The 12,849-nt window shown below is 42.3% G+C and overlaps 1 protein-coding gene across 13 annotated transcripts in view; it reads right to left on the bottom strand.

Annotated features, from left to right (window-relative positions):
• BCAS3 (BCAS3 microtubule associated cell migration factor) overlaps nt 1–12,849 on the bottom strand; it is a 1,423,373-nt gene that overhangs the window by 1,326,442 nt on the left and 84,082 nt on the right. The window lies entirely within an intron of this gene.

The following is a 12,849-nucleotide window of genomic DNA, read 5'->3' as shown; positions in this document are numbered from 1 at the left end:
GATGTTCCTGCTCACAACGGGGAGGGGGAGGGCACACCATAGTGATTCACCTTGCTGGTATCAGTGATAAATTTCAGAATGTAAATCAGGGTGAGGTAAAATTTTACAATTTACCACACACTCATCTTGCACTGTTGGTTCTTATCTGGGATAGGATAATATCTGCAAGGAGTTTGGGGTTTCTTCCAACCATTCCGTTAATCTTCTGCTTCACTTAAACATACTGACAAGGTAACTGACTCTGCTCAAAATTGGCCTTAAACTGTTTTGGGCATAAGACTATGGTTGGGATTAGATTTAGAGCCCCTCAAAGGAGCAGTTAGTGTAATGACTATGAAGTTTGTAAAGTGCTGTGGAAGAAGTCAGCACTATTTAAATACAAAATAAATATTTACTCCTTGCATGACGACCAACTGGTAATTGCTTAAATATGGAAGCCTCCATATCCCTCTCCCTCCTCTCAGGTGAGAGCCAGGTGAGAGCCAGCACCACCAAGGGGAAAAAAAAAAACAGGAGCCCTAATGTGACGCCGTCGATATGGCATATCGAATGCGTCATGGAGTTAAGAACGCCAGTTCTTCGCAAACCAACCAAACTGACAGTTGTTGGTTTAAAATCCCCTTATTTTTTCTCTTACACTCTGGCTGCTAACAAACCCTGGCTCTTTGGTAGCTTCTAATTACAAAATCTCTCACCTACATGGGACAGGGTGTTTCCTGGCCTTATGTGGCCCCCTAGAGAGTTTATAAACTCATCCATCAGATGAAGGGTAGATATCAGTTGACAGAAGCTCATAAATTGTAGCTTTCTCCAGTCTGATCGGCCCCAGTCTCAGCAGGAGATCTGACACCTAGGCTGCTCCCTGAGCTTCAAAAGACTTCTGACCTTAGGAAAACCTTTTTTCTGATCTCACAAATATGAAATCCATCTTTTGTCATAAAGATGACTTTCCAAATAGGCAACAGCCTTTAGAACCCGCTTATTATGAAATTCGGAACAAACCACACGATTGGATGTTCCTGAATTAAAGGTAAGCCCTGCCAAAGCAGAGATATGCATTTTGGGGTCACCGTTCACTCTAAACCCCCCAAGTTTGGTATCAACGATCTTGATAAATTCTGACAAACCTAAAAATGTTATTAGATTTAACATAACTTGTACGGTTTGCAGATGAGCACACCTATCATGGTTCAGGTAAAATCTTGTTTCTATGAGAGGGGCAGAGACCTCCTGCTGCAAAGAGGTGTGTGATCCACGCCCCCTAACCCCTCCTTGCTGGAGTGGGGGCTATAACCACAGAGAGCCCAGAAAGCTCTGGGTCCTTTACCTTCAATCTGATGCCTAGTAACATCCTGGCAGCCCGCAAGGACACGGGCCAAAACCTCCATCTTTGAACTATTTCTAACAAAGGCCTGTTGGCCGCATGGCAATCGCCATTTTGGACTCTACGCCAAAGACTTGCGATTGCCGCATGGACTACCAATAACGGTATTTGAACTGTATATTAAGACATTCTGTTTCTTTTCTTCCCTTCTCTCTGTCAGATCAATCTGTTCTAAAATAAGCTGTGTGTATGTAGTTTAGAAATAAACTAACGATTTTATCGTTCAGTCTTGTGCCTTTTCTGGTCATCTGATTGCTGCTATAACAAATCTGCCCTCTGAAGAGTCAGTCATACTACCGCATTGTTTTATGATTTGCTTATAAATTGTTGATTTGCTAGCTAGGTTGTAAATAACCGTTTCTTCCTTCTAGGAGTAGCTAGTACCAGATTTCCTGTGCGAAATCGATAACTTTCGTTTCTCAATTGAAAACACAATTCGAGATTGCAGCATATAGGGACCCAGTAACCTTTCTTTAACATCACATTGCTCACAGTCTTTAAGCCGTCGGAAGTGACTATTCCCCGAATGGTGATTGGAGCGTATTGAACGTGATTGGGCTGGCTACCGTATTATGATAGCGGGAGTCTCTTTCCTCCCTACAGAACGTGAGAGAGTGGTGGCAGTGTATTTACCCGATTTCCAGCGCGAAATCGATATTTTTAGTTTACAGATTGTATATACAATCATAATTGTACATGTATGGGCACCTCCAACCGATCTTAACCGTTTACTACGCGCACAGTGAATTTGCCTCCAGCAGTCTCTAGTGCATGAGACCTGCATGGCAACAGTGGCCTAGTAATAAGGGATTGGTGGATGTTTGTCCCATTACATATTTTTGGCAGCTGCACGACTAATCTTTGTTAGTCTGTTCACCATACTTCCTGCGTATGCTAACGAGAGCAGATTAGACGGGATTGGCACGCTCTGTCGCCTTTTCTTTCTTCTTCCCTCTGACGATCCAGCAACCGGTCTCATTGTCCGTCTGCGCCCGTACTTCCTGCGTACGCTAACGGGAGCAGATCTCGACGGGATCGCGGGGCTGGATTGTCACATCAACAGGGATTCCAACCACAACAAAAGATGCTACCTGTGACACCAACCACTAGCAACAGGAACATTAACCACCAGAACATCTAGAGACATATAGAGGAGATTCTCGAATATACTTTCAGAAAAACAAAACAAAGAACAGAAACACCAGGAACCCTCTATAGTGTAGGGTGTACACATGGGAGGAGTTTAAAAGAATAATGTAACTGAGGATACTCACAAACCTGAAATCAATTACAAATCTATTTGCAGTGTGAGGCAGTAATAGATCTCTCTCTGCTTAGATTTCAATCAGAGAAGGATATATCTGCTGGTAAAATCGGGTGGCCACCTTTAAGGTTACTAGCTCGTTTACATAGTTATAATCAGACATTTAGGCTACTTTCAAATTGGGGAGTTGCGTTGCGTTCCCTGGAAAAGTAGGATCACAAAGCAATGAAGGGGAAAAGTCGCATTATACCTGCAGTGTTAAAGAGGAACTGAAGTGAAAATAACATCATGAATAAAATTGCTTATTTTTTACACTTATTGCTTATTTTTTACAATATGTATTTATAGATTATTTAGTCCTACATCGCGCACCTGTAGCCAGGAGCATACTGCGCATGATGGCGTGACTACTTCATGCGCATGTGTAGAGTGCTCCCGGCCAAGGATACGCAATGTAGGACACATGCAGCCGAGCCAGCTCCTGCGCACTTGTGCCTGACCCAGGCAGCCTGGAAGAGGCTGCCGGGGGGCATTTAGGTAGGAAAAGAGGGGGACAGAGGAGAACGGGGGCAGCATGCCTGCTCCCCCTTTTTTCCTACTTCATTCGGCTCTAGTATCCTTTAAGCATACAGAACATAAAAAGTACTGCTTAACCACTTTCCCCCCGCGCGTACGTATTTCTCCGCCCCTTTTTCCATCCTTTAACAACCAGGGACGGAGAAATACGTACTTTCCGCGTTCCCGACGCTGTCCGCGCTCCCGCTCGTAAACACGCCGCCCGCCGCTAGTAAACACGCCGCCGCCCGCTCGCCCAGAGATCAATGAACGGGAAAATCCATTCCCGTTCGTTGATCTAAGCCCCGCAATGATCCGCTGCTCTCCTATGGGCAGCGCGATCATTGTGAGAAAAAACTCACGTGTCCAGCCTCATTATACTTCCTCCAAGCTTCCGGAAGGAAGCTTGGAGGTCGCATTAAAACAAAAAGTTACTGTGGCCATCTTGTGGCCAAATAGTAAACTACACCCTACACATTTTTCACATACAAATAAATGACTTTTACACATAAAATTAACTCATTACCTCCCAGACTCCCCATTTTTTTTTTTTTGTAATTAAAAAAAAATTAAAAAAATTTACAATTAAAAAAAATACATAAATAGTTACCTTAGGGACTGAACTTTTTAAATATTTATGTCAAGAGGGTATAACACTGTTACTTTATAAACTATGGGCTTGTAATTAGGGATGGACGCAAAAATGAAAAAAATGCACCTTTATTTCCAAATAAAATATTGGCGCCAAACATTGTGATAGGGACATAATTTAAATGGTTTTATAACCGGGACAAAAGGGCAAATACATTTCATGGGTTTTAATTACAGTAGCATGCATTATTTAAAAACTATAATGGCCGAAAACTGAAAAATAATTATTTTTTCCCCACATTTTTCCTATTTTCCCATTAAAACACATTTAGAAAAAAATAATTCTTGGCATAATGTCCTACCTAAAGAAAGCCTAATTGGTGGCGGAAAAAACAAGATATAGTTCATTTCATTGCGATAAGTAATGATAAAGTTATAGACGAATGAATGGAAGGAGCGCTGAAAGGTGAAAATTGCTCTGGTGCTCAGGGGGTAAAACCCCTCAGTGGTGAAGTGGTTAAAGGGAAGGTCCAAGCAAAAAAAAAAAAATGAGATTCACTTACCTGGGGCTTCTACCAGCCCCATGCAGCCATCCTGTGCCCTCGTAGTCACTCACTGCTGCTCCAGTCCCCCGCTGGCAGCTTTCTGACCTCGGAGGTCAGGGCCAAATTGCGTACATTTTTACACATTCCCGCTAGTGCAGGAACATTAACACATACATTTTTACGCGTTAGTGGTGCGTTAGTGGTGAAACGCGTACATTTTTGTTCCTGCACTAGCTGGAATGCGTAAAAATGTATGCAATGTGGCCCTGACCTCCGAGGTCAGAAAGCTGCCAGCGGGGAACTGGAGCAGCAGTGAGTGACTACGAGGGCACAGGATGGCTACATGGGGCTGGTAGAAGCCCCAGGTAAGTGAATCTCATTTTTTTTTTTTGCTTGAACCTTCCCTTTAATGCTTAACTACAACTGTTTACATATGCATTATGCAGTATTGCAAACAAATTCTTTGCACCGAACTGTTAACGTGTTGTTGTAGACAGCACCATCAGCAATATGATTATATTGTCCGACACAACGCAGCAGTGTGAAAGTAGCCTTAGAATTCGTACGTAGGTGGGTTTAGTGTATGCATTTTGTAGTGACAAATCTTTTTTCATGGTTTATGTAAACGATTTTTAACTTCAAACATTTAATACTGTATAAATTGATTGTTCATTGTTGTCATCCTAATGTTTACCTGCCATCTACAGTATGTGCTAATTTAAAGAGACAAAAAAAGCGAAAAAAAATGATATTATGATTTGTATGTGTAGTACAGCTAAGAAATAAAACATTAAGATCAGATACGTCAGTCTAATTGTTTCCAGTACAGGAAGAGTTAAGAAACTCCAGTTGTTATCTCTATGCAAAAAAAGCCATTAAGCTCTTAAACTTTCAAAGTGTGGAGAGGGCTGTCTTCTGACCTTTATTATCTCAACTGTTAGTGAACAATTTTCTTTTTCTCTGCCAGAGGAGAGGTCATAAGTTCACAGACTGCTCTGAAAGAATAATTTTGAATGCAGAGTGTTGTGTAATCTGCACATATTATAAAATGATGCAATGTTAGAAAAAACACTATATACCTGAAAATAAAAATATGAGAATATTTTCTTTGCTGCTAATCTTCTAGTAATTATTCATAGTACACAACCAATTAATTATATCATATTTTTTTCGCTTCAGTGTCTCTTTAAGGATACTGTACGCTTTAAACTCCTTGAAAGCATTCTCTTTAGTAAGAGTACAAACCTTCTAATTTTTCAGTTTGCCAAATAAGAGTATAAACACGTTTAAAGGGAACCCGAGATGAGAGGGATATAGAGGCTGCCATATTTATTTTCTTGTAAACAATGCCAGTTGCCTGGCAATGCTGTTGATCTTCTGGCATATGTAGTATCTGAGTCAAAATCCTGGAACAAGCATATGGCTAATCCAGTAAAATCTCAGTCAGCTGAGTCAGAGTACCTGATCTGCATATGCTTGTTCAGGGTCTATGGTTAAAGTATTAGAGACACAAAATAAGCAGGACTGACAGGCAAATGTTAGGGCTGGTTCACACTACAAGAGCCTTTTCTAAGCTCGTGCGATTTTAAAAGCTCTTGCTAATGTAATGCTATGTGTGTTCTCACTGGTACGATGTGGTTTTATAAATAGTCAACACAGCAATGCAATAGCAAGAGCTTTTCAAATTAAAAGCTCTTGTAGTGTGAACCAGCCCTTATTGTTTAAAAGGAAATAAATATGGCAGCATCCATATACCTCTCACCTCGGGTTCCGTTTAACTTTTGGAAACTTGGCATATTGACTTTAGCTTGGGACGATACGCGTTTTAACAATATATCTATAATTATAATGTAAAAATCTGGGCAGCACCTGGAGACACTTTGTTAGTAAAAAGACACTGCATGATAATCAGGTTAATTGGTCTGTCGCTGATTTTCCTGCAGATGTGCTCTGCTTAATGGAGTCTGTATCCACTGTAATTGTGTGTGGGGGTGAAGCTATAATCCATAGGTTGTGATGGATTACATTTTTGATATCTGGAATTGTATTTGCGTCTGTGCTAGTGGAATATGCTGGCGATATGCACACCTGCTCAACACTCTGTGTTTAATGTAGCTTACTGATTGAAAACAAAAACAAAAATCCAGCCAAATCCATCAAATATACAAAGAGTTGAAATCCTGTTGCAAAGTCCTTTTCTTAAACTCCCAAATCCTTTTAATTCTGTCATATAACACTACAGCCTTTATCAAAAGCTGAAAATCCAGACAAATCACACAATTAAAGTAATGAAAAACGCACCACCTGCCCTTATCTAGCCTTGCACTTAATAAAATGGTGACACTGGTTCACCTATCTGAAAAAAATGTGCGTAATAATTCCGAGTCACCAGGCAGAATTTCATTTAATCAACTTGGAGTACTTTAATCACAGTGAAGATAACGACTGCCTCAAATACCATTTGTTTCAAATGCTTCCTAGCAGCAAAACAGCCACTGAGGGCTCGTTTCCACTGTTGCGACGCGATTTCGGCCGCATTCCGACGCTTGTAAAAACGCATGCGGATGCGTTTCCGCATGCGTTTTTACCCGCGATTTCGCGTGCGATTTCGCATGGCAGGGTGCCATGCGAAATTAACCATGACACTGCCAGGGCAAAATAACATTGAAAAGGTGCGAAATCGCCCGCGAATTCGCGGGTAAAAACGCATGTAAAAACGCATGCGTTTTTACTATTAAATACATTAGCGGCGATTCGCCCGCATTCCTGAGGCACGCGAATCTGCACGACCCTGTCGTGCAGATTTTCCCCGCACAGAAAAACGCCGCCGCCGCCGCACACGTGGAAACAACCCCATACAGTAACATTAAGTATGCGAATCCGCATGCAGTGCCCGCATGCGGATTCGCTACAGTGGAAACGAGCCCTGACACAAGCTAGTACAGAAACTAAACACTATGCTGATTTTCACACAAAGCTAGGAATATTTCCTGCATTTGCAAATGCACAGCCTGTTCCACCAAAATACAAATAAGCTTGTGCATTATTCCAAGTACTGCATGGGCACTGTCAGCAATAGAGATGGTCTATGCCAATAATTCAGACTTCCATGCAAAGTTTATTTAAATCAAATGCAACCTAGGTTAGGGCCACACCAAATCATGTCTGTATTCATTTCCATGTCAGCTGGTATGATTAGCACTCATTGACCATCTCCGGTCAGCAATCATGCTCACCGTGTACAACAAAGGTCTGTCTATTTAAATTTTAAAAAAGGGTTTTGACAATCCTAAGGGCCGGTTTAGACGGACGTCTTCTAGTGTCGCATTCAGGGGCTTGTGCGGGCTTTAAGCGGCAATCAGCAGCGTCCCTTTGCGATCGGTGTTTTTCATCCTTGCAGGGGAACATGAAGACGCGTCAGTTAAATCGACCCTGGAATCCACATAAGGGCTCTTTTCCACTATGAAATGCGATCGCGATTGCGATCGCGATTACGATCGCGATCGCAATCGCGTTTCAATTTCCACCATGCGATTGCGATTGCGATTGAGCTACTATACTCATTATAGTCCAGCTCAATCGCATACAAAACGCGGCAGGACGACGATTGCGCTTTGACCAAAATCGCATCGCAATCGGATCGCACTAATGGAAATTGCTGCTGCAGTTTCCATTAGTTTAATGTACCTTGCGATTTGCGATTAGAAGCAAATCGCAAATCGCAGGGTAGTGGAAAAAGGCCCTAAGGGAGCCAGGGTCGCCTGAAATGACGGGGACAATCAGGATCGGAATGCGGCGTTCAATGGTAAACGGCCAATATAAACGCTCCCATTCACTTGAATGGGAGTGTTGTATCAGATGCCCGCAGTAAATGCCGCCAAGCATCCGTGTGAACCAGCCCTTAGTTATGCCTGGTGAACAAGTTTCTGCACTTACATGCACATACATGCACCTATAGACTCTAACTAGGCATGCAGTAGAGTCTCGGTTATCTGGGACCAACGGGGGATCGGCTGATGCCGGATAAGTGTGCTTTCTGGTTGTTTAAGACTCAATGTTAAAAATAGGCCTAGTTACTACAGTACTATAGTTCACTATATATACATGTTAAAATACAGTCACTGAAAGTATACGAGCCTTGGAGCTGTGGAACCAGGGGCGTAACAATAGACCCTGCAAGGAATGCAGCAGCATGGGGGGCCAGAAGCCATAGGGGGCCCAGTCCTGAGAGACTGACAACGAAGGGCAAGGAGAGAAAAAGATTTCTGCTCTTTGCACAGTTGCTCTAATGACTGCATCTACTCAGCCACTGATAAGGAAGCATACAATGTTTAGCAGAGACAGATTTGAAGACAATCCCTATTCAGTGTGCAGCAGAGTCTTGTGTACAGCCTGTTCTACCCATCCCCAACTGCTGTGTCCTATAGTGATACTTGAGGAGACTGGGCACAGAGAGAAGGCGGGAAGGGGCCCCATCCAAAGTTTTGCAGGGGGGCCCCGTGATTTCTAGTAACGCCCCTGTGAGGAACCTATTTTTTTTAAGCACAGCAGGGCCCACAAATAACCTAAGAAGATGCCTTCACCACTGTGAATAGGCACTTTTCACTATATATATGTATTATGTAAAGTTTATGTGTTCCTATGTGAATGATTAGTCTGTATATTTTTTCAGCAAAAGGAAATGCTACAGACCCAATTACAACAGTATATTCTGGAGACAAGGAGAAACCTTGGGTCTTATCAAACCCCTGACATCTTTCCAGCCAATGATAGATATGATGAGTTCCCCATCTCCTTCACACTGCACCTGGCACACTGCAGGGAACCAAGAAGTTCTCAGGAGAGCCTTCCCTGTGCCGGTGCTGCAGACCATGGAGAGGAGAATTACAGTCCATGCGCACTCATCTCCTTCCACACCAGCTAAGCAAATGCTGCTCCTGAATATTATTATGGCTATCTTGAGTCTTTAAATGAGCAAAGAAAAAGCAGCAGAAATATGGGCAGTGACAGTAAGTGGGCATGGCATCTGCAGCATTTTCTAGGGCTGATCAGGTGATTGGAGAGCCACTCAATACCCCTCTATGTGTCCAAGCAGTGTCTCTCAAACCTGTCCTCATGACTCCCCAACAGTGCATGTTTTGCAGGGAACCTCCACTATGCACAAGTGGGGTAATGAGTGTTTCAAGCTATATGGATTCCATGTACCTGAGACACTAATTACCCCACCTGTGCATAGGGGAGGTTGCCTGCACAACATGCACTGTTGGAGAGTCACAAGAACAGGTTTGAGAAACACTGTGAGAGAGCTAGTATTTTATTTTCAGTACAAGCTTGTAGCTTGTTATAAAAAACTAGATATAAGCCCACCTGTTTAAAAACGGGCGCTAGGGCATGGCTGCAACTCCCCCAACGCCCGAATAGACAGCGCCCTCCTTTGCTGTCCCTAGTCCGCCCACGTGCCACGCATGCACGCTGGTCAAAAGGCACAGACACAGGAGGACGCAGGGACACACGGAGATTATATAGAATAACATGAACATCCACAAAGTAGTTCGTCAATTTTAGATCTGTTGCTTTAAAATCAAGTCATTTGCTGTTTATGTGGTCTCATTAAGCATCACAAAGATAATCACAAGGCCCACCAAAATGTATGACACATGCAAATGTCTTGTTTTTTTTTTCTAGGGAAATGAGGGAAGATTAGATCTACTGGTGGGTAACAGAATTCTGAATAACTTTATTTTTTCCTAATCTGCAGATTTTGTTTTAATTATCATTTGACATTTCCCTATTAAGCAAAAAAACATGAAGAAAAATGTTGCCATGACAATGTCTGCTTGTAATAAAATTTTATTTGAAAGTATACTTGCTTTCATGCCAAAATCTTATGGGCTTCTCAGCTCTGGAAGACTTTTATTCCAAACAGTACTTTTATTGCCTAGAACATTTATTAGCTAAGAATCTACGCCAATAACCAACACTGTTAAAACACTTTTATGGTATAACTAGATGTACTCTTGTAATGGCTGCAGGAAGTATACCTAACAGCCAAATACAAAAAGCTAAGAATAATATATATACAGGATATATGCATACGCACGCACGCACGCACGCACGCACACACACACACACACAACTTAAAAGTGGAACTATAGTAAAAAGTACCCTCTCTGGAATTTATGTTACATGCAGCACTGCTACACAGTTTCTGATCTTGTATTTTATCCACTTACTGCAGTTGACAAGTAGAGCAAATCTAACAGGCCTTTTTCTTTTTTTAACAGGACTTCACCAAAGTTCACAGTGGGGCAATGGGCATTGCAGTGTGCTGCGTCAGACAATATATTCACTAGCGCAATGCAATTTATTGTACTGTTCACCCTGGCACATTAGAAGTGCATTTGGGATAACACAATGTATGTAGTGCTTTACAGCATAACACGAGCATTATGTGTGGTAGTGAAGCATACGTTCTATGTACTGTATGCTTCACTGTATGCATCGCTGTGTACGTTGCATTGCACTATTCCCCTCTGTTGCATCCCTGTTATCACAGGGAATGCAATGCAACTCCTCACTGTGACCGTAGCCTCAATGTAACTGTAAACAATGAGTTACCATCATTTTAAGAGCTTTCTGAATGAATTCTATGCTGACAGATGACTCTACTTTGGGACAAAAGCAAGCAAGATATTAACTCTATGGGCAACAAAAAGTAGGAAAGCAAGCTTTTATTGAGCGTTATGCCAGACTGAAATTTTGCTTTTAAAGGGCACCTTAAAGAGAACCTTACTGAGTAAAAATATTTAAAATAAACACATGAGGTAACTTCAAATGAACATTACATAGTTAACGTGCCATCAGTTCCTCTCAGAAGATCACCATTTTCTGCTGACAATAATCCCTTCCAGTTCTGACAACATTTTGTCAGAACTGAAATATATAAGATGCTGTCAGTAAAATATCAGTTGCTGTCAGTTATAGCTGAGAGGAAAACTGAAGTACCAGGTAATATCCATGTTTCCCTATGGCTCAAGTGGCCGATGATACAGTTTAACTGTGTGCTGACCAGAAAGCGGTTATGGATAATGGCCATTTTCAAAATGGAGGACGGAAAATTCCCTTGATCACAGTGAACAAATAGGACGCGGGACAGGAGAAAGACACTGAGGAGTAGACTACATGGAAGGTAAGTATGACTTGTGTATGCTTATTTTGACTTTTAATTTTCAGTTCAGGTTTTCTTTAACTGAGAGCGATATGAATGTTTCCTTTTAAACAATACCAGTTGACTGGCAGTCCTGCTGATCTCTTTGGCTGCAGTAGTGGTTAAATCACATGCCTGAAACAAGCATGCAGCTAATCCAGTCTAGCTTCAGTCAGAGCACCTGATCTGCATGCTTGTAGAGGGGCTGTGGCTAAAAGTGTTAGAGACACAGGAACAACAGGAGAGTCGGGCAACTGGTATTATTTTAAAAGCAAAAATCCATATCCTTCTCAGTTTAGGTTCCCTTTAAGTAAGCCCGAGACGATCGAATAAATAAGTCTTATCCATACCTTGAGCTTCCTCCAGCCCCCTTTGCGCGTATTAGTCCCTCACCGTCCTCCTGCCTGCAGCCTCTGCATTCCGGCTCGTTAACTGCGGAAGTCGGAGGCTTACTGCGCATGTGTGGCCCCGGCCACGCATGCTCCCCCATCGCCGGGAGAGTTCTGCGCTTGCAGAAGCGAGATGGGGGAGCGCGCTTGGCCACACTGCACCTGCTCTGACTGGCCCCAACTTAGCGAATTACCGGACCAGGCTGCAGGCGGTGGAGGAACGCAAAGCAATCAGGTCAAAGGGGGCTGGAGGGATCCCCAAGTATGTATAAGACTTTTTTTTTCTTCGTCTCAGATAGTTTTGCAGCAAGATCATCCAAGACATACCGGTATGTATGCTAGTTCTGTGATCCAGAGTAATGTTTCGTCCTGGAGCTCAGATCAGAGTTGCTCTGACTTGGGAAAGACATTTGGTCTGTGTTGCTTTGGGAAAGGCTTTCTATCGATTTTGCATAGAAGTGAGAAGATTGTTCATTCTCAGGCTGGGTGGCTTGTGTACTATGCCTGAGTGCAGGATTTATTTTGCTTTTTAACAGGAAGTGTACTTGTATATGCACAGCAATATGCAGAAGTTTCAGGCAGTTCTGATAAAATGCTTTCAGGTGGAATAGTTTTCAAGAATAATGACAACATTGTTTTTTCAAAAATCAAGGGGCTGACATAAAAGTAAAAAAGTGCAGTAGTATAAAGAAAACAGCTACTCTTTGAAACTTGGGATGACCACTGTTTACCTTTTCTATGGATGATGAAATCAGTACTAGGTATGTTATGAGTTGGGAATAATTCCAACTTCCTGTACATGTAAAGTAAATTGTATGCAGCTAAGACTTGGACCAAGCCAATATCAGCACGAAGTGCCTTTGACTGGCACAACTAAAAGCTGCATTCAGTTTGCAATAAACTTGCATACAGGC

Source organism: Hyperolius riggenbachi, chromosome 2 (assembly GCF_040937935.1).
Source record: "Hyperolius riggenbachi isolate aHypRig1 chromosome 2, aHypRig1.pri, whole genome shotgun sequence".
Classification (NCBI taxonomy): Eukaryota; Metazoa; Chordata; class Amphibia; order Anura; family Hyperoliidae; genus Hyperolius; species Hyperolius riggenbachi.
This window is presented reverse-complemented; position numbering and strand designations above follow the sequence as displayed.